This window comes from Patella vulgata, unplaced genomic scaffold (assembly GCF_932274485.2).
Source record: "Patella vulgata unplaced genomic scaffold, xgPatVulg1.2 scaffold_51, whole genome shotgun sequence".
In the NCBI taxonomy this organism is placed as follows: domain Eukaryota; kingdom Metazoa; phylum Mollusca; class Gastropoda; family Patellidae; genus Patella; species Patella vulgata.
Window position 1 is genome coordinate 1 of NW_026606049.1, and position 21,000 is coordinate 21,000.

Genomic DNA, 21,000 nt, shown 5'->3' on the forward strand with positions numbered 1-21,000 from the left:
AATGGCGATGGTGCCTACAACTTTCCTGACCAAGAGATATGCACAACCGTCGATCAACACACAAGCCATTAATGTTATCTTCCAATATGAGAGGCCATGATAAACACACAAGCGTCCTTTTCAAGCTCGGAAATTAAGTCATCACCAAAAAGCAAAGTTTACAGAGGTCCCAAACTGATTACGATTTGCCCTCCACTTCCACCACAGGTGTCATAGAGATCAGGGATGAAATTGATATGCATCATCGTTCTCCTAAAGCCAGTCCAGGAAGAGATCAGGTTTTGAGATGTAGACCTGAAATGTTAAATTTGGATGAGAATGAGAATTCTGGGGCGAATACTATCCAGGGAAATGGTCATTGACATCCAGAAAATGGTCAAAATGTGGAATTCTGTCATTCAGTTAAATGTCAAGGGGAGAAGACAGGCCTGTGCAGTACCAAATTTCCAGCCCATTACTATTAGTGAGCAGAAGTGGGGATGAGGTTGGATTTACTTCTTAAAAGTGTATGAAATGCACATTTATCTCACCTGTTTTGCTTCTTTTTTTTTAATACTTGTGTTGAGGTCAATCATTCCACTCTATGAAACAATGCCCTGGCACCTGAAATGATAGGAGGCTGGGGATAAATATGCAATAAAAAACAGTGAGAAAATAAGAAAAAAATATGGTTTCAACTGGAAATAGAAATAAACCTCTTTATTTCTCGCGAACAGCCCGTCACTGGCCCTCCAAAAAGAAACCAGTTAACAATCAGTAAAAAAGTAAACCTTGAGTGTCACATAAGTCTAAGCCAATCTCAAAGGTAGATGCCATGTTTTGAGGTTCGGTCTAAATATTAAGGCCAACTGCATGTTTGGTCAAAAGTCACACAGGTGTGAATTTTGGAGTGTACATGTTAACATTTCATTGTATGATGTCAAAAACATGTTAGGTCTAAATGTTAAGGCCAACTGCAGACTTGGTTCAAGGTCACAACATGTAAATAGGGTTAGGGCACATGATTTTTTTACACAATTGTGGGTTTGGGCTAGGGTCAGAACTAGGTCTTGGCTTAGGCCTAGGCTACATGCTTCTTGACAAGATTGTGGGTTAGGGTTAGGGTAAGGACTGGGTCTTGGGTTAGGGTTAGGGTCAGCCTTGTTTACATCTCGTGACTTTAGACCAAATCTGGAGTTGAGTTGGCCTTAATATTTAGACCTAACCATGTTTTGATATCATTGTGAAGAAAATGTTACACATTTACAACCCAAAATTCACACTCAACCAACGGATACCCCCAATCATGGCTATTTTGATACCAAATAGTCAAAAAACTTACTGCTGGGCAATAAAAAAGCAGTATTCTTACTATTTCTGACACTTTCCATTCAAAATTTCAGGAAATAAGCCCTTGAAAAAATATCAACATCCCGAGTCGGCCATGTTTCTTTACCTCATCAGGACTCAGACTAGCAATTATTTGCCCATTGACTTCAATGTTAAATGGCTGTAACATCACAGGCTGTAGCTTTTTTCTCAACATTCCGTTGGTTCCAATCTTTATAGGCACAATGGGGACAACATTTGGCAATCTCCTCATCATAATTTTGTAGGGGGTTGACCATTTAGATTTTTTGCTACACGGATTTGAAGTTGACTGGGGTGAAAATCTCACTTCCGACACAATGACTGCTCTGCAGAAAGACACTTTACACCCCCTATCCCTCCGCTGTAATATCATCAGTATTACCCAAAACTGCTATGAAATTGCAAATTTGATCCCTTTTCTCCAATTCTAGACCAAAAAGTCAACCCAAAAATGCAGGAAGAGGGGAGAAAAAAATTAAGGGAAAAATTGTCTATTTATAACTCGCACTACATTCGTCCATCATGAAATAAGGGGAAATAATTACTAGTCTTAGTCCTATATACCTCACATGTTTCTGCAGTTTAAACAAATCTGTTGTTATCTAATAAACAAACATATATGCAATTCCCTGACCAAAGAATATGAAAATCTATGCATTTTCAGATGAGCTGTGCGGCATTCTGCAAACACTATAATGCATCAGAAAACTGCGGAATTTCAGACAGAAATTTAAAAGCACATGAATTTTGAATTAAACAGAACATTTTTATTTTTGAACATAAATGCATTCTGTAAAAAGATGAGATAAATTCAATATAAATCAAACACGAAAATACTTTAAAACAGTAATCATGATGCAATATTAGACTTTTTAACACTTTCATCGAAAACCACACAGTTTTTCTCTGTTAACGTAGTTTCAAGTGCCAAATTGTGGTCAAATCTAAAATGTTGAAACATGCAGTGCCTATGAATTTTAAAATATCTCCTATATAGCTGTATTTCCATAGGATAAGTAAGTTGAAATAATCTGATTATGTAACACTACAACAGCTTTTTCATCCCTACCCCCCAGTTTGGAATCTGATAATTTAAAAGCACATGAATTTTGAATTCCACAGAACATTTTTATTTTTGAACATAAATGCATTCTTCAAAAAGATGAGATGAATTCAATATAAATCAAACACGAAAATACTTTAAAACAGTAATCATGATGCAATATTAGACTTTTAACACTTTCATCGAAAACCACACAGTTTTTCTCTGTTAACATAGTTTTAAGTGCCAAATTGTGGTCAAATCTAAAATGTTGAAACATGCAGTGCCTATGAATTTCAAAATATCTCCTATATAGCTGTATTTCCACAGGATAAGTAAGTTGAAATAATCTGATTATGTAACACTACAACAGTTTTTTCATCCCCACCCCCCGGTATGGAATCTGATACATTGCTGACCAATCATAGGTCGCCCCGTTCACTCGAGCCTGTCAAATGATTTACAATGGCGATGGTGCCTACAACTTTCCTGACCAAGAGATATGCACAACCGTCGATCAACACACAAGCCATTAATGTTATCTTCCAATATGAGAGGCCATGATAAACACACAAGCGTCCTTTTCAAGCTCGGAAATTAAGTCATCACCAAAAAGCAAAGTTTACAGAGGTCCCAAACTGATTACGATTTGCCCTCCACTTCCACCACAGGTGTCATAGAGATCAGGGATGAAATTGATATGCATCATCGTTCTCCTAAAGCCAGTCCAGGAAGAGATCAGGTTTTGAGATGTAGACCTGAAATGTTAAATTTGGATGAGAATGAGAATTCTGGGGCGAATACTATCCAGGGAAATGGTCATTGACATCCAGAAAATGGTCAAAATGTGGAATTCTGTCATTCAGTTAAATGTCAAGGGGAGAAGACAGGCCTGTGCAGTACCAAATTTCCAGCCCATTACTATTAGTGAGCAGAAGTGGGGATGAGGTTGGATTTACTTCTTAAAAGTGTATGAAATGCACATTTATCTCACCTGTTTTGCTTCTTTTTTTTTAATACTTGTGTTGAGGTCAATCATTCCACTCTATGAAACAATGCCCTGGCACCTGAAATGATAGGAGGCTGGGGATAAATATGCAATAAAAAACAGTGAGAAAATAAGAAAAAAATATGGTTTCAACTGGAAATAGAAATAAACCTCTTTATTTCTCGCGAACAGCCCGTCACTGGCCCTCCAAAAAGAAACCAGTTAACAATCAGTAAAAAAGTAAACCTTGAGTGTCACATAAGTCTAAGCCAATCTCAAAGGTAGATGCCATGTTTTGAGGTTCGGTCTAAATATTAAGGCCAACTGCATGTTTGGTCAAAAGTCACACAGGTGTGAATTTTGGAGTGTACATGTTAACATTTCATTGTATGATGTCAAAAACATGTTAGGTCTAAATGTTAAGGCCAACTGCAGACTTGGTTCAAGGTCACAACATGTAAATAGGGTTAGGGCACATGATTTTTTTACACAATTGTGGGTTTGGGCTAGGGTCAGAACTAGGTCTTGGCTTAGGCCTAGGCTACATGCTTCTTGACAAGATTGTGGGTTAGGGTTAGGGTAAGGACTGGGTCTTGGGTTAGGGTTAGGGTCAGCCTTGTTTACATCTCGTGACTTTAGACCAAATCTGGAGTTGAGTTGGCCTTAATATTTAGACCTAACCATGTTTTGATATCATTGTGAAGAAAATGTTACACATTTACAACCCAAAATTCACACTCAACCAACGGATACCCCCAATCATGGCTATTTTGATACCAAATAGTCAAAAAACTTACTGCTGGGCAATAAAAAAGCAGTATTCTTACTATTTCTGACACTTTCCATTCAAAATTTCAGGAAATAAGCCCTTGAAAAAATATCAACATCCCGAGTCGGCCATGTTTCTTTACCTCATCAGGACTCAGACTAGCAATTATTTGCCCATTGACTTCAATGTTAAATGGCTGTAACATCACAGGCTGTAGCTTTTTTCTCAACATTCCGTTGGTTCCAATCTTTATAGGCACAATGGGGACAACATTTGGCAATCTCCTCATCATAATTTTGTAGGGGGTTGACCATTTAGATTTTTTGCTACACGGATTTGAAGTTGACTGGGGTGAAAATCTCACTTCCGACACAATGACTGCTCTGCAGAAAGACACTTTACACCCCCTATCCCTCCGCTGTAATATCATCAGTATTACCCAAAACTGCTATGAAATTGCAAATTTGATCCCTTTTCTCCAATTCTAGACCAAAAAGTCAACCCAAAAATGCAGGAAGAGGGGAGAAAAAAATTAAGGGAAAAATTGTCTATTTATAACTCGCACTACATTCGTCCATCATGAAATAAGGGGAAATAATTACTAGTCTTAGTCCATATATATATACCTCACATGTTTCTGCAGTTTAAACAAATCTGTTGTTATCTAATAAACAAACATATATGCAATTCCCTGACCAAAGAATATGAAAATCTATGCATTTTCAGATGAGCTGTGCGGCATTCTGCAAACACTATAATGCATCAGAAAACTGCGGAATTTCAGACAGAAATTTAAAAGCACATGAATTTTGAATTAAACAGAACATTTTTATTTTTGAACATAAATGCATTCTGTAAAAAGATGAGATAAATTCAATATAAATCAAACACGAAAATACTTTAAAACAGTAATCATGATGCAATATTAGACTTTTTAACACTTTCATCGAAAACCACACAGTTTTTCTCTGTTAACGTAGTTTCAAGTGCCAAATTGTGGTCAAATCTAAAATGTTGAAACATGCAGTGCCTATGAATTTTAAAATATCTCCTATATAGCTGTATTTCCATAGGATAAGTAAGTTGAAATAATCTGATTATGTAACACTACAACAGCTTTTTCATCCCTACCCCCCAGTTTGGAATCTGATAATTTAAAAGCACATGAATTTTGAATTCCACAGAACATTTTTATTTTTGAACATAAATGCATTCTTCAAAAAGATGAGATGAATTCAATATAAATCAAACACGAAAATACTTTAAAACAGTAATCATGATGCAATATTAGACTTTTAACACTTTCATCGAAAACCACACAGTTTTTCTCTGTTAACATAGTTTTAAGTGCCAAATTGTGGTCAAATCTAAAATGTTGAAACATGCAGTGCCTATGAATTTCAAAATATCTCCTATATAGCTGTATTTCCACAGGATAAGTAAGTTGAAATAATCTGATTATGTAACACTACAACAGTTTTTTCATCCCCACCCCCCGGTATGGAATCTGATACATTGCTGACCAATCATAGGTCGCCCCGTTCACTCGAGCCTGTCAAATGATTTACAATGGCGATGGTGCCTACAACTTTCCTGACCAAGAGATATGCACAACCGTCGATCAACACACAAGCCATTAATGTTATCTTCCAATATGAGAGGCCATGATAAACACACAAGCGTCCTTTTCAAGCTCGGAAATTAAGTCATCACCAAAAAGCAAAGTTTACAGAGGTCCCAAACTGATTACGATTTGCCCTCCACTTCCACCACAGGTGTCATAGAGATCAGGGATGAAATTGATATGCATCATCGTTCTCCTAAAGCCAGTCCAGGAAGAGATCAGGTTTTGAGATGTAGACCTGAAATGTTAAATTTGGATGAGAATGAGAATTCTGGGGCGAATACTATCCAGGGAAATGGTCATTGACATCCAGAAAATGGTCAAAATGTGGAATTCTGTCATTCAGTTAAATGTCAAGGGGAGAAGACAGGCCTGTGCAGTACCAAATTTCCAGCCCATTACTATTAGTGAGCAGAAGTGGGGATGAGGTTGGATTTACTTCTTAAAAGTGTATGAAATGCACATTTATCTCACCTGTTTTGCTTCTTTTTTTTTAATACTTGTGTTGAGGTCAATCATTCCACTCTATGAAACAATGCCCTGGCACCTGAAATGATAGGAGGCTGGGGATAAATATGCAATAAAAAACAGTGAGAAAATAAGAAAAAAATATGGTTTCAACTGGAAATAGAAATAAACCTCTTTATTTCTCGCGAACAGCCCGTCACTGGCCCTCCAAAAAGAAACCAGTTAACAATCAGTAAAAAAGTAAACCTTGAGTGTCACATAAGTCTAAGCCAATCTCAAAGGTAGATGCCATGTTTTGAGGTTCGGTCTAAATATTAAGGCCAACTGCATGTTTGGTCAAAAGTCACACAGGTGTGAATTTTGGAGTGTACATGTTAACATTTCATTGTATGATGTCAAAAACATGTTAGGTCTAAATGTTAAGGCCAACTGCAGACTTGGTTCAAGGTCACAACATGTAAATAGGGTTAGGGCACATGATTTTTTTACACAATTGTGGGTTTGGGCTAGGGTCAGAACTAGGTCTTGGCTTAGGCCTAGGCTACATGCTTCTTGACAAGATTGTGGGTTAGGGTTAGGGTAAGGACTGGGTCTTGGGTTAGGGTTAGGGTCAGCCTTGTTTACATCTCGTGACTTTAGACCAAATCTGGAGTTGAGTTGGCCTTAATATTTAGACCTAACCATGTTTTGATATCATTGTGAAGAAAATGTTACACATTTACAACCCAAAATTCACACTCAACCAACGGATACCCCCAATCATGGCTATTTTGATACCAAATAGTCAAAAAACTTACTGCTGGGCAATAAAAAAGCAGTATTCTTACTATTTCTGACACTTTCCATTCAAAATTTCAGGAAATAAGCCCTTGAAAAAATATCAACATCCCGAGTCGGCCATGTTTCTTTACCTCATCAGGACTCAGACTAGCAATTATTTGCCCATTGACTTCAATGTTAAATGGCTGTAACATCACAGGCTGTAGCTTTTTTCTCAACATTCCGTTGGTTCCAATCTTTATAGGCACAATGGGGACAACATTTGGCAATCTCCTCATCATAATTTTGTAGGGGGTTGACCATTTAGATTTTTTGCTACACGGATTTGAAGTTGACTGGGGTGAAAATCTCACTTCCGACACAATGACTGCTCTGCAGAAAGACACTTTACACCCCCTATCCCTCCGCTGTAATATCATCAGTATTACCCAAAACTGCTATGAAATTGCAAATTTGATCCCTTTTCTCCAATTCTAGACCAAAAAGTCAACCCAAAAATGCAGGAAGAGGGGAGAAAAAAATTAAGGGAAAAATTGTCTATTTATAACTCGCACTACATTCGTCCATCATGAAATAAGGGGAAATAATTACTAGTCTTAGTCCTATATACCTCACATGTTTCTGCAGTTTAAACAAATCTGTTGTTATCTAATAAACAAACATATATGCAATTCCCTGACCAAAGAATATGAAAATCTATGCATTTTCAGATGAGCTGTGCGGCATTCTGCAAACACTATAATGCATCAGAAAACTGCGGAATTTCAGACAGAAATTTAAAAGCACATGAATTTTGAATTAAACAGAACATTTTTATTTTTGAACATAAATGCATTCTGTAAAAAGATGAGATAAATTCAATATAAATCAAACACGAAAATACTTTAAAACAGTAATCATGATGCAATATTAGACTTTTTAACACTTTCATCGAAAACCACACAGTTTTTCTCTGTTAACGTAGTTTCAAGTGCCAAATTGTGGTCAAATCTAAAATGTTGAAACATGCAGTGCCTATGAATTTTAAAATATCTCCTATATAGCTGTATTTCCATAGGATAAGTAAGTTGAAATAATCTGATTATGTAACACTACAACAGCTTTTTCATCCCTACCCCCCAGTTTGGAATCTGATAATTTAAAAGCACATGAATTTTGAATTCCACAGAACATTTTTATTTTTGAACATAAATGCATTCTTCAAAAAGATGAGATGAATTCAATATAAATCAAACACGAAAATACTTTAAAACAGTAATCATGATGCAATATTAGACTTTTAACACTTTCATCGAAAACCACACAGTTTTTCTCTGTTAACATAGTTTTAAGTGCCAAATTGTGGTCAAATCTAAAATGTTGAAACATGCAGTGCCTATGAATTTCAAAATATCTCCTATATAGCTGTATTTCCACAGGATAAGTAAGTTGAAATAATCTGATTATGTAACACTACAACAGTTTTTTCATCCCCACCCCCCGGTATGGAATCTGATACATTGCTGACCAATCATAGGTCGCCCCGTTCACTCGAGCCTGTCAAATGATTTACAATGGCGATGGTGCCTACAACTTTCCTGACCAAGAGATATGCACAACCGTCGATCAACACACAAGCCATTAATGTTATCTTCCAATATGAGAGGCCATGATAAACACACAAGCGTCCTTTTCAAGCTCGGAAATTAAGTCATCACCAAAAAGCAAAGTTTACAGAGGTCCCAAACTGATTACGATTTGCCCTCCACTTCCACCACAGGTGTCATAGAGATCAGGGATGAAATTGATATGCATCATCGTTCTCCTAAAGCCAGTCCAGGAAGAGATCAGGTTTTGAGATGTAGACCTGAAATGTTAAATTTGGATGAGAATGAGAATTCTGGGGCGAATACTATCCAGGGAAATGGTCATTGACATCCAGAAAATGGTCAAAATGTGGAATTCTGTCATTCAGTTAAATGTCAAGGGGAGAAGACAGGCCTGTGCAGTACCAAATTTCCAGCCCATTACTATTAGTGAGCAGAAGTGGGGATGAGGTTGGATTTACTTCTTAAAAGTGTATGAAATGCACATTTATCTCACCTGTTTTGCTTCTTTTTTTTTAATACTTGTGTTGAGGTCAATCATTCCACTCTATGAAACAATGCCCTGGCACCTGAAATGATAGGAGGCTGGGGATAAATATGCAATAAAAAACAGTGAGAAAATAAGAAAAAAATATGGTTTCAACTGGAAATAGAAATAAACCTCTTTATTTCTCGCGAACAGCCCGTCACTGGCCCTCCAAAAAGAAACCAGTTAACAATCAGTAAAAAAGTAAACCTTGAGTGTCACATAAGTCTAAGCCAATCTCAAAGGTAGATGCCATGTTTTGAGGTTCGGTCTAAATATTAAGGCCAACTGCATGTTTGGTCAAAAGTCACACAGGTGTGAATTTTGGAGTGTACATGTTAACATTTCATTGTATGATGTCAAAAACATGTTAGGTCTAAATGTTAAGGCCAACTGCAGACTTGGTTCAAGGTCACAACATGTAAATAGGGTTAGGGCACATGATTTTTTTACACAATTGTGGGTTTGGGCTAGGGTCAGAACTAGGTCTTGGCTTAGGCCTAGGCTACATGCTTCTTGACAAGATTGTGGGTTAGGGTTAGGGTAAGGACTGGGTCTTGGGTTAGGGTTAGGGTCAGCCTTGTTTACATCTCGTGACTTTAGACCAAATCTGGAGTTGAGTTGGCCTTAATATTTAGACCTAACCATGTTTTGATATCATTGTGAAGAAAATGTTACACATTTACAACCCAAAATTCACACTCAACCAACGGATACCCCCAATCATGGCTATTTTGATACCAAATAGTCAAAAAACTTACTGCTGGGCAATAAAAAAGCAGTATTCTTACTATTTCTGACACTTTCCATTCAAAATTTCAGGAAATAAGCCCTTGAAAAAATATCAACATCCCGAGTCGGCCATGTTTCTTTACCTCATCAGGACTCAGACTAGCAATTATTTGCCCATTGACTTCAATGTTAAATGGCTGTAACATCACAGGCTGTAGCTTTTTTCTCAACATTCCGTTGGTTCCAATCTTTATAGGCACAATGGGGACAACATTTGGCAATCTCCTCATCATAATTTTGTAGGGGGTTGACCATTTAGATTTTTTGCTACACGGATTTGAAGTTGACTGGGGTGAAAATCTCACTTCCGACACAATGACTGCTCTGCAGAAAGACACTTTACACCCCCTATCCCTCCGCTGTAATATCATCAGTATTACCCAAAACTGCTATGAAATTGCAAATTTGATCCCTTTTCTCCAATTCTAGACCAAAAAGTCAACCCAAAAATGCAGGAAGAGGGGAGAAAAAAATTAAGGGAAAAATTGTCTATTTATAACTCGCACTACATTCGTCCATCATGAAATAAGGGGAAATAATTACTAGTCTTAGTCCTATATACCTCACATGTTTCTGCAGTTTAAACAAATCTGTTGTTATCTAATAAACAAACATATATGCAATTCCCTGACCAAAGAATATGAAAATCTATGCATTTTCAGATGAGCTGTGCGGCATTCTGCAAACACTATAATGCATCAGAAAACTGCGGAATTTCAGACAGAAATTTAAAAGCACATGAATTTTGAATTAAACAGAACATTTTTATTTTTGAACATAAATGCATTCTGTAAAAAGATGAGATAAATTCAATATAAATCAAACACGAAAATACTTTAAAACAGTAATCATGATGCAATATTAGACTTTTTAACACTTTCATCGAAAACCACACAGTTTTTCTCTGTTAACGTAGTTTCAAGTGCCAAATTGTGGTCAAATCTAAAATGTTGAAACATGCAGTGCCTATGAATTTTAAAATATCTCCTATATAGCTGTATTTCCATAGGATAAGTAAGTTGAAATAATCTGATTATGTAACACTACAACAGCTTTTTCATCCCTACCCCCCAGTTTGGAATCTGATAATTTAAAAGCACATGAATTTTGAATTCCACAGAACATTTTTATTTTTGAACATAAATGCATTCTTCAAAAAGATGAGATGAATTCAATATAAATCAAACACGAAAATACTTTAAAACAGTAATCATGATGCAATATTAGACTTTTAACACTTTCATCGAAAACCACACAGTTTTTCTCTGTTAACATAGTTTTAAGTGCCAAATTGTGGTCAAATCTAAAATGTTGAAACATGCAGTGCCTATGAATTTCAAAATATCTCCTATATAGCTGTATTTCCACAGGATAAGTAAGTTGAAATAATCTGATTATGTAACACTACAACAGTTTTTTCATCCCCACCCCCCGGTATGGAATCTGATACATTGCTGACCAATCATAGGTCGCCCCGTTCACTCGAGCCTGTCAAATGATTTACAATGGCGATGGTGCCTACAACTTTCCTGACCAAGAGATATGCACAACCGTCGATCAACACACAAGCCATTAATGTTATCTTCCAATATGAGAGGCCATGATAAACACACAAGCGTCCTTTTCAAGCTCGGAAATTAAGTCATCACCAAAAAGCAAAGTTTACAGAGGTCCCAAACTGATTACGATTTGCCCTCCACTTCCACCACAGGTGTCATAGAGATCAGGGATGAAATTGATATGCATCATCGTTCTCCTAAAGCCAGTCCAGGAAGAGATCAGGTTTTGAGATGTAGACCTGAAATGTTAAATTTGGATGAGAATGAGAATTCTGGGGCGAATACTATCCAGGGAAATGGTCATTGACATCCAGAAAATGGTCAAAATGTGGAATTCTGTCATTCAGTTAAATGTCAAGGGGAGAAGACAGGCCTGTGCAGTACCAAATTTCCAGCCCATTACTATTAGTGAGCAGAAGTGGGGATGAGGTTGGATTTACTTCTTAAAAGTGTATGAAATGCACATTTATCTCACCTGTTTTGCTTCTTTTTTTTTAATACTTGTGTTGAGGTCAATCATTCCACTCTATGAAACAATGCCCTGGCACCTGAAATGATAGGAGGCTGGGGATAAATATGCAATAAAAAACAGTGAGAAAATAAGAAAAAAATATGGTTTCAACTGGAAATAGAAATAAACCTCTTTATTTCTCGCGAACAGCCCGTCACTGGCCCTCCAAAAAGAAACCAGTTAACAATCAGTAAAAAAGTAAACCTTGAGTGTCACATAAGTCTAAGCCAATCTCAAAGGTAGATGCCATGTTTTGAGGTTCGGTCTAAATATTAAGGCCAACTGCATGTTTGGTCAAAAGTCACACAGGTGTGAATTTTGGAGTGTACATGTTAACATTTCATTGTATGATGTCAAAAACATGTTAGGTCTAAATGTTAAGGCCAACTGCAGACTTGGTTCAAGGTCACAACATGTAAATAGGGTTAGGGCACATGATTTTTTTACACAATTGTGGGTTTGGGCTAGGGTCAGAACTAGGTCTTGGCTTAGGCCTAGGCTACATGCTTCTTGACAAGATTGTGGGTTAGGGTTAGGGTAAGGACTGGGTCTTGGGTTAGGGTTAGGGTCAGCCTTGTTTACATCTCGTGACTTTAGACCAAATCTGGAGTTGAGTTGGCCTTAATATTTAGACCTAACCATGTTTTGATATCATTGTGAAGAAAATGTTACACATTTACAACCCAAAATTCACACTCAACCAACGGATACCCCCAATCATGGCTATTTTGATACCAAATAGTCAAAAAACTTACTGCTGGGCAATAAAAAAGCAGTATTCTTACTATTTCTGACACTTTCCATTCAAAATTTCAGGAAATAAGCCCTTGAAAAAATATCAACATCCCGAGTCGGCCATGTTTCTTTACCTCTATATACCTCACATGTTTCTGCAGTTTAAACAAATCTGTTGTTATCTAATAAACAAACATATATGCAATTCCCTGACCAAAGAATATGAAAATCTATGCATTTTCAGATGAGCTGTGCGGCATTCTGCAAACACTATAATGCATCAGAAAACTGCGGAATTTCAGACAGAAATTTAAAAGCACATGAATTTTGAATTAAACAGAACATTTTTATTTTTGAACATAAATGCATTCTGTAAAAAGATGAGATAAATTCAATATAAATCAAACACGAAAATACTTTAAAACAGTAATCATGATGCAATATTAGACTTTTTAACACTTTCATCGAAAACCACACAGTTTTTCTCTGTTAACGTAGTTTCAAGTGCCAAATTGTGGTCAAATCTAAAATGTTGAAACATGCAGTGCCTATGAATTTTAAAATATCTCCTATATAGCTGTATTTCCATAGGATAAGTAAGTTGAAATAATCTGATTATGTAACACTACAACAGCTTTTTCATCCCTACCCCCCAGTTTGGAATCTGATAATTTAAAAGCACATGAATTTTGAATTCCACAGAACATTTTTATTTTTGAACATAAATGCATTCTTCAAAAAGATGAGATGAATTCAATATAAATCAAACACGAAAATACTTTAAAACAGTAATCATGATGCAATATTAGACTTTTAACACTTTCATCGAAAACCACACAGTTTTTCTCTGTTAACATAGTTTTAAGTGCCAAATTGTGGTCAAATCTAAAATGTTGAAACATGCAGTGCCTATGAATTTCAAAATATCTCCTATATAGCTGTATTTCCACAGGATAAGTAAGTTGAAATAATCTGATTATGTAACACTACAACAGTTTTTTCATCCCCACCCCCCGGTATGGAATCTGATACATTGCTGACCAATCATAGGTCGCCCCGTTCACTCGAGCCTGTCAAATGATTTACAATGGCGATGGTGCCTACAACTTTCCTGACCAAGAGATATGCACAACCGTCGATCAACACACAAGCCATTAATGTTATCTTCCAATATGAGAGGCCATGATAAACACACAAGCGTCCTTTTCAAGCTCGGAAATTAAGTCATCACCAAAAAGCAAAGTTTACAGAGGTCCCAAACTGATTACGATTTGCCCTCCACTTCCACCACAGGTGTCATAGAGATCAGGGATGAAATTGATATGCATCATCGTTCTCCTAAAGCCAGTCCAGGAAGAGATCAGGTTTTGAGATGTAGACCTGAAATGTTAAATTTGGATGAGAATGAGAATTCTGGGGCGAATACTATCCAGGGAAATGGTCATTGACATCCAGAAAATGGTCAAAATGTGGAATTCTGTCATTCAGTTAAATGTCAAGGGGAGAAGACAGGCCTGTGCAGTACCAAATTTCCAGCCCATTACTATTAGTGAGCAGAAGTGGGGATGAGGTTGGATTTACTTCTTAAAAGTGTATGAAATGCACATTTATCTCACCTGTTTTGCTTCTTTTTTTTTAATACTTGTGTTGAGGTCAATCATTCCACTCTATGAAACAATGCCCTGGCACCTGAAATGATAGGAGGCTGGGGATAAATATGCAATAAAAAACAGTGAGAAAATAAGAAAAAAATATGGTTTCAACTGGAAATAGAAATAAACCTCTTTATTTCTCGCGAACAGCCCGTCACTGGCCCTCCAAAAAGAAACCAGTTAACAATCAGTAAAAAAGTAAACCTTGAGTGTCACATAAGTCTAAGCCAATCTCAAAGGTAGATGCCATGTTTTGAGGTTCGGTCTAAATATTAAGGCCAACTGCATGTTTGGTCAAAAGTCACACAGGTGTGAATTTTGGAGTGTACATGTTAACATTTCATTGTATGATGTCAAAAACATGTTAGGTCTAAATGTTAAGGCCAACTGCAGACTTGGTTCAAGGTCACAACATGTAAATAGGGTTAGGGCACATGATTTTTTTACACAATTGTGGGTTTGGGCTAGGGTCAGAACTAGGTCTTGGCTTAGGCCTAGGCTACATGCTTCTTGACAAGATTGTGGGTTAGGGTTAGGGTAAGGACTGGGTCTTGGGTTAGGGTTAGGGTCAGCCTTGTTTACATCTCGTGACTTTAGACCAAATCTGGAGTTGAGTTGGCCTTAATATTTAGACCTAACCATGTTTTGATATCATTGTGAAGAAAATGTTACACATTTACAACCCAAAATTCACACTCAACCAACGGATACCCCCAATCATGGCTATTTTGATACCAAATAGTCAAAAAACTTACTGCTGGGCAATAAAAAAGCAGTATTCTTACTATTTCTGACACTTTCCATTCAAAATTTCAGGAAATAAGCCCTTGAAAAAATATCAACATCCCGAGTCGGCCATGTTTCTTTACCTCATCAGGACTCAGACTAGCAATTATTTGCCCATTGACTTCAATGTTAAATGGCTGTAACATCACAGGCTGTAGCTTTTTTCTCAACATTCCGTTGGTTCCAATCTTTATAGGCACAATGGGGACAACATTTGGCAATCTCCTCATCATAATTTTGTAGGGGGTTGACCATTTAGATTTTTTGCTACACGGATTTGAAGTTGACTGGGGTGAAAATCTCACTTCCGACACAATGACTGCTCTGCAGAAAGACACTTTACACCCCCTATCCCTCCGCTGTAATATCATCAGTATTACCCAAAACTGCTATGAAATTGCAAATTTGATCCCTTTTCTCCAATTCTAGACCAAAAAGTCAACCCAAAAATGCAGGAAGAGGGGAGAAAAAAATTAAGGGAAAAATTGTCTATTTATAACTCGCACTACATTCGTCCATCATGAAATAAGGGGAAATAATTACTAGTCTTAGTCCTATATACCTCACATGTTTCTGCAGTTTAAACAAATCTGTTGTTATCTAATAAACAAACATATATGCAATTCCCTGACCAAAGAATATGAAAATCTATGCATTTTCAGATGAGCTGTGCGGCATTCTGCAAACACTATAATGCATCAGAAAACTGCGGAATTTCAGACAGAAATTTAAAAGCACATGAATTTTGAATTAAACAGAACATTTTTATTTTTGAACATAAATGCATTCTGTAAAAAGATGAGATAAATTCAATATAAATCAAACACGAAAATACTTTAAAACAGTAATCATGATGCAATATTAGACTTTTTAACACTTTCATCGAAAACCACACAGTTTTTCTCTGTTAACGTAGTTTCAAGTGCCAAATTGTGGTCAAATCTAAAATGTTGAAACATGCAGTGCCTATGAATTTTAAAATATCTCCTATATAGCTGTATTTCCATAGGATAAGTAAGTTGAAATAATCTGATTATGTAACACTACAACAGCTTTTTCATCCCTACCCCCCAGTTTGGAATCTGATAATTTAAAAGCACATGAATTTTGAATTCCACAGAACATTTTTATTTTTGAACATAAATGCATTCTTCAAAAAGATGAGATGAATTCAATATAAATCAAACACGAAAATACTTTAAAACAGTAATCATGATGCAATATTAGACTTTTAACACTTTCATCGAAAACCACACAGTTTTTCTCTGTTAACATAGTTTTAAGTGCCAAATTGTGGTCAAATCTAAAATGTTGAAACATGCAGTGCCTATGAATTTCAAAATATCTCCTATATAGCTGTATTTCCACAGGATAAGTAAGTTGAAATAATCTGATTATGTAACACTACAACAGTTTTTTCATCCCCACCCCCCGGTATGGAATCTGATACATTGCTGACCAATCATAGGTCGCCCCGTTCACTCGAGCCTGTCAAATGATTTACAATGGCGATGGTGCCTACAACTTTCCTGACCAAGAGATATGCACAACCGTCGATCAACACACAAGCCATTAATGTTATCTTCCAATATGAGAGGCCATGATAAACACACAAGCGTCCTTTTCAAGCTCGGAAATTAAGTCATCACCAAAAAGCAAAGTTTACAGAGGTCCCAAACTGATTACGATTTGCCCTCCACTTCCACCACAGGTGTCATAGAGATCAGGGATGAAATTGATATGCATCATCGTTCTCCTAAAGCCAGTCCAGGAAGAGATCAGGTTTTGAGATGTAGACCTGAAATGTTAAATTTGGATGAGAATGAGAATTCTGGGGCGAATACTATCCAGGGAAATGGTCATTGACATCCAGAAAATGGTCAAAATGTGGAATTCTGTCATTCAGTTAAATGTCAAGGGGAGAAGACAGGCCTGTGCAGTACCAAATTTCCAGCCCATTACTATTAGTGAGCAGAAGTGGGGATGAGGTTGGATTTACTTCTTAAAAGTGTATGAAATGCACATTTATCTCACCTGTTTTGCTTCTTTTTTTTTAATACTTGTGTTGAGGTCAATCATTCCACTCTATGAAACAATGCCCTGGCACCTGAAATGATAGGAGGCTGGGGATAAATATGCAATAAAAAACAGTGAGAAAATAAGAAAAAAATATGGTTTCAACTGGAAATAGAAATAAACCTCTTTATTTCTCGCGAACAGCCCGTCACTGGCCCTCCAAAAAGAAACCAGTTAACAATCAGTAAAAAAGTAAACCTTGAGTGTCACATAAGTCTAAGCCAATCTCAAAGGTAGATGCCATGTTTTGAGGTTCGGTCTAAATATTAAGGCCAACTGCATGTTTGGTCAAAAGTCACACAGGTGTGAATTTTGGAGTGTACATGTTAACATTTCATTGTATGATGTCAAAAACATGTTAGGTCTAAATGTTAAGGCCAACTGCAGACTTGGTTCAAGGTCACAACATGTAAATAGGGTTAGGGCACATGATTTTTTTACACAATTGTGGGTTTGGGCTAGGGTCAGAACTAGGTCTTGGCTTAGGCCTAGGCTACATGCTTCTTGACAAGATTGTGGGTTAGGGTTAGGGTAAGGACTGGGTCTTGGGTTAGGGTTAGGGTCAGCCTTGTTTACATCTCGTGACTTTAGACCAAATCTGGAGTTGAGTTGGCCTTAATATTTAGACCTAACCATGTTTTGATATCATTGTGAAGAAAATGTTACACATTTACAACCCAAAATTCACACTCAACCAACGGATACCCCCAATCATGGCTATTTTGATACCAAATAGTCAAAAAACTTACTGCTGGGCAATAAAAAAGCAGTATTCTTACTATTTCTGACACTTTCCATTCAAAATTTCAGGAAATAAGCCCTTGAAAAAATATCAACATCCCGAGTCGGCCATGTTTCTTTACCTCATATATACCTCACATGTTTCTGCAGTTTAAACAAATCTGTTGTTATCTAATAAACAAACATATATGCAATTCCCTGACCAAAGAATATGAAAATCTATGCATTTTCAGATGAGCTGTGCGGCATTCTGCAAACACTATAATGCATCAGAAAACTGCGGAATTTCAGACAGAAATTTAAAAGCACATGAATTTTGAATTAAACAGAACATTTTTATTTTTGAACATAAATGCATTCTGTAAAAAGATGAGATAAATTCAATATAAATCAAACACGAAAATACTTTAAAACAGTAATCATGATGCAATATTAGACTTTTTAACACTTTCATCGAAAACCACACAGTTTTTCTCTGTTAACGTAGTTTCAAGTGCCAAATTGTGGTCAAATCTAAAATGTTGAAACATGCAGTGCCTATGAATTTTAAAATATCTCCTATATAGCTGTATTTCCATAGGATAAGTAAGTTGAAATAATCTGATTATGTAACACTACAACAGCTTTTTCATCCCTACCCCCCAGTTTGGAATCTGATAATTTAAAAGCACATGAATTTTGAATTCCACAGAACATTTTTATTTTTGAACATAAATGCATTCTTCAAAAAGATGAGATGAATTCAATATAAATCAAACACGAAAATACTTTAAAACAGTAATCATGATGCAATATTAGACTTTTAACACTTTCATCGAAAACCACACAGTTTTTCTCTGTTAACATAGTTTTAAGTGCCAAATTGTGGTCAAATCTAAAATGTTGAAACATGCAGTGCCTATGAATTTCAAAATATCTCCTATATAGCTGTATTTCCACAGGATAAGTAAGTTGAAATAATCTGATTATGTAACACTACAACAGTTTTTTCATCCCCACCCCCCGGTATGGAATCTGATACATTGCTGACCAATCATAGGTCGCCCCGTTCACTCGAGCCTGTCAAATGATTTACAATGGCGATGGTGCCTACAACTTTCCTGACCAAGAGATATGCACAACCGTCGATCAACACACAAGCCATTAATGTTATCTTCCAATATGAGAGGCCATGATAAACACACAAGCGTCCTTTTCAAGCTCGGAAATTAAGTCATCACCAAAAAGCAAAGTTTACAGAGGTCCCAAACTGATTACGATTTGCCCTCCACTTCCACCACAGGTGTCATAGAGATCAGGGATGAAATTGATATGCATCATCGTTCTCCTAAAGCCAGTCCAGGAAGAGATCAGGTTTTGAGATGTAGACCTGAAATGTTAAATTTGGATGAGAATGAGAATTCTGGGGCGAATACTATCCAGGGAAATGGTCATTGACATCCAGAAAATGGTCAAAATGTGGAATTCTGTCATTCAGTTAAATGTCAAGGGGAGAAGACAGGCCTGTGCAGTACCAAATTTCCAGCCCATTACTATTAGTGAGCAGAAGTGGGGATGAGGTTGGATTTACTTCTTAAAAGTGTATGAAATGCACATTTATCTCACCTGTTTTGCTTCTTTTTTTTTAATACTTGTGTTGAGGTCAATCATTCCACTCTATGAAACAATGCCCTGGCACCTGAAATGATAGGAGGCTGGGGATAAATATGCAATAAAAAACAGTGAGAAAATAAGAAAAAAATATGGTTTCAACTGGAAATAGAAATAAACCTCTTTATTTCTCGCGAACAGCCCGTCACTGGCCCTCCAAAAAGAAACCAGTTAACAATCAGTAAAAAAGTAAACCTTGAGTGTCACATAAGTCTAAGCCAATCTCAAAGGTAGATGCCATGTTTTGAGGTTCGGTCTAAATATTAAGGCCAACTGCATGTTTGGTCAAAAGTCACACAGGTGTGAATTTTGGAGTGTACATGTTAACATTTCATTGTATGATGTCAAAAACATGTTAGGTCTAAATGTTAAGGCCAACTGCAGACTTGGTTCAAGGTCACAACATGTAAATAGGGTTAGGGCACATGATTTTTTTACACAATTGTGGGTTTGGGCTAGGGTCAGAACTAGGTCTTGGCTTAGGCCTAGGCTACATGCTTCTTGACAAGATTGTGGGTTAGGGTTAGGGTAAGGACTGGGTCTTGGGTTAGGGTTAGGGTCAGCCTTGTTTACATCTCGTGACTTTAGACCAAATCTGGAGTTGAGTTGGCCTTAATATTTAGACCTAACCATGTTTTGATATCATTGTGAAGAAAATGTTACACATTTACAACCCAAAATTCACACTCAACCAACGGATACCCCCAATCATGGCTATTTTGATACCAAATAGTCAAAAAACTTACTGCTGGGCAATAAAAAAGCAGTATTCTTACTATTTCTGACACTTTCCATTCAAAATTTCAGGAAATAAGCCCTTGAAAAAATATCAACATCCCGAGTCGGCCATGTTTCTTTACCTCATCAGGACTCAGACTAGCAATTATTTGCCCATTGACTTCAATGTTAAATGGCTGTAACATCACAGGCTGTAGCTTTTTTCTCAACATTCCGTTGGTTCCAATCTTTATAGGCACAATGGGGACAACATTTGGCAATCTCCTCATCATAATTTTGTAGGGGGTTGACCATTTAGATTTTTTGCTACACGGATTTGAAGTTGACTGGGGTGAAAATCTCACTTCCGACACAATGACTGCTCTGCAGAAAGACACTTTACACCCCCTATCCCTCCGCTGTAATATCATCAGTATTACCCAAAACTGCTATGAAATTGCAAATTTGATCCCTTTTCTCCAATTCTAGATCAAAAAGTCAACCCAAAAATGCAGGAAGAGGGGAGAAAAAAATTAAGGGAAAAATTGTCTATTTATAACTCGCACTACATTCGTCCATCATGAAATAAGGGGAAATAATTACTAGTCTTAGTCCATATATATATACCTCACATGTTTCTGCAGTTAA

At 36.8% G+C, this 21,000-nt stretch overlaps 1 long non-coding RNA gene across 14 annotated transcripts; it reads right to left on the bottom strand.

Moving 5' to 3' along the window:
- Nucleotides 1-18: 18 nt before the first annotated feature.
- LOC130014394 (uncharacterized) lies at nt 19-20,937 on the bottom strand. Of its 14 annotated transcripts, none has more exons than XR_008789395.1 (10): nt 20,382-20,936; nt 19,591-19,663; nt 17,203-19,354; nt 14,347-16,966; nt 11,960-14,110; nt 9,104-11,723; nt 6,248-8,867; nt 3,387-6,011; nt 531-3,150; nt 19-294 (listed from the first exon to the last, which is right to left on the bottom strand). It is a non-coding gene; the product is annotated as an uncharacterized LOC130014394 (long non-coding RNA). The 14 variants fall into 14 exon arrangements; XR_008789400.1 differs by having other exon boundaries at nt 17,203-17,275; nt 18,024-19,354; nt 19,591-20,936; XR_008789393.1 differs by having other exon boundaries at nt 17,203-17,275; nt 17,994-19,354; nt 19,591-20,936.
- Between the last annotated feature and the right edge of the window lie 63 nt (nt 20,938-21,000).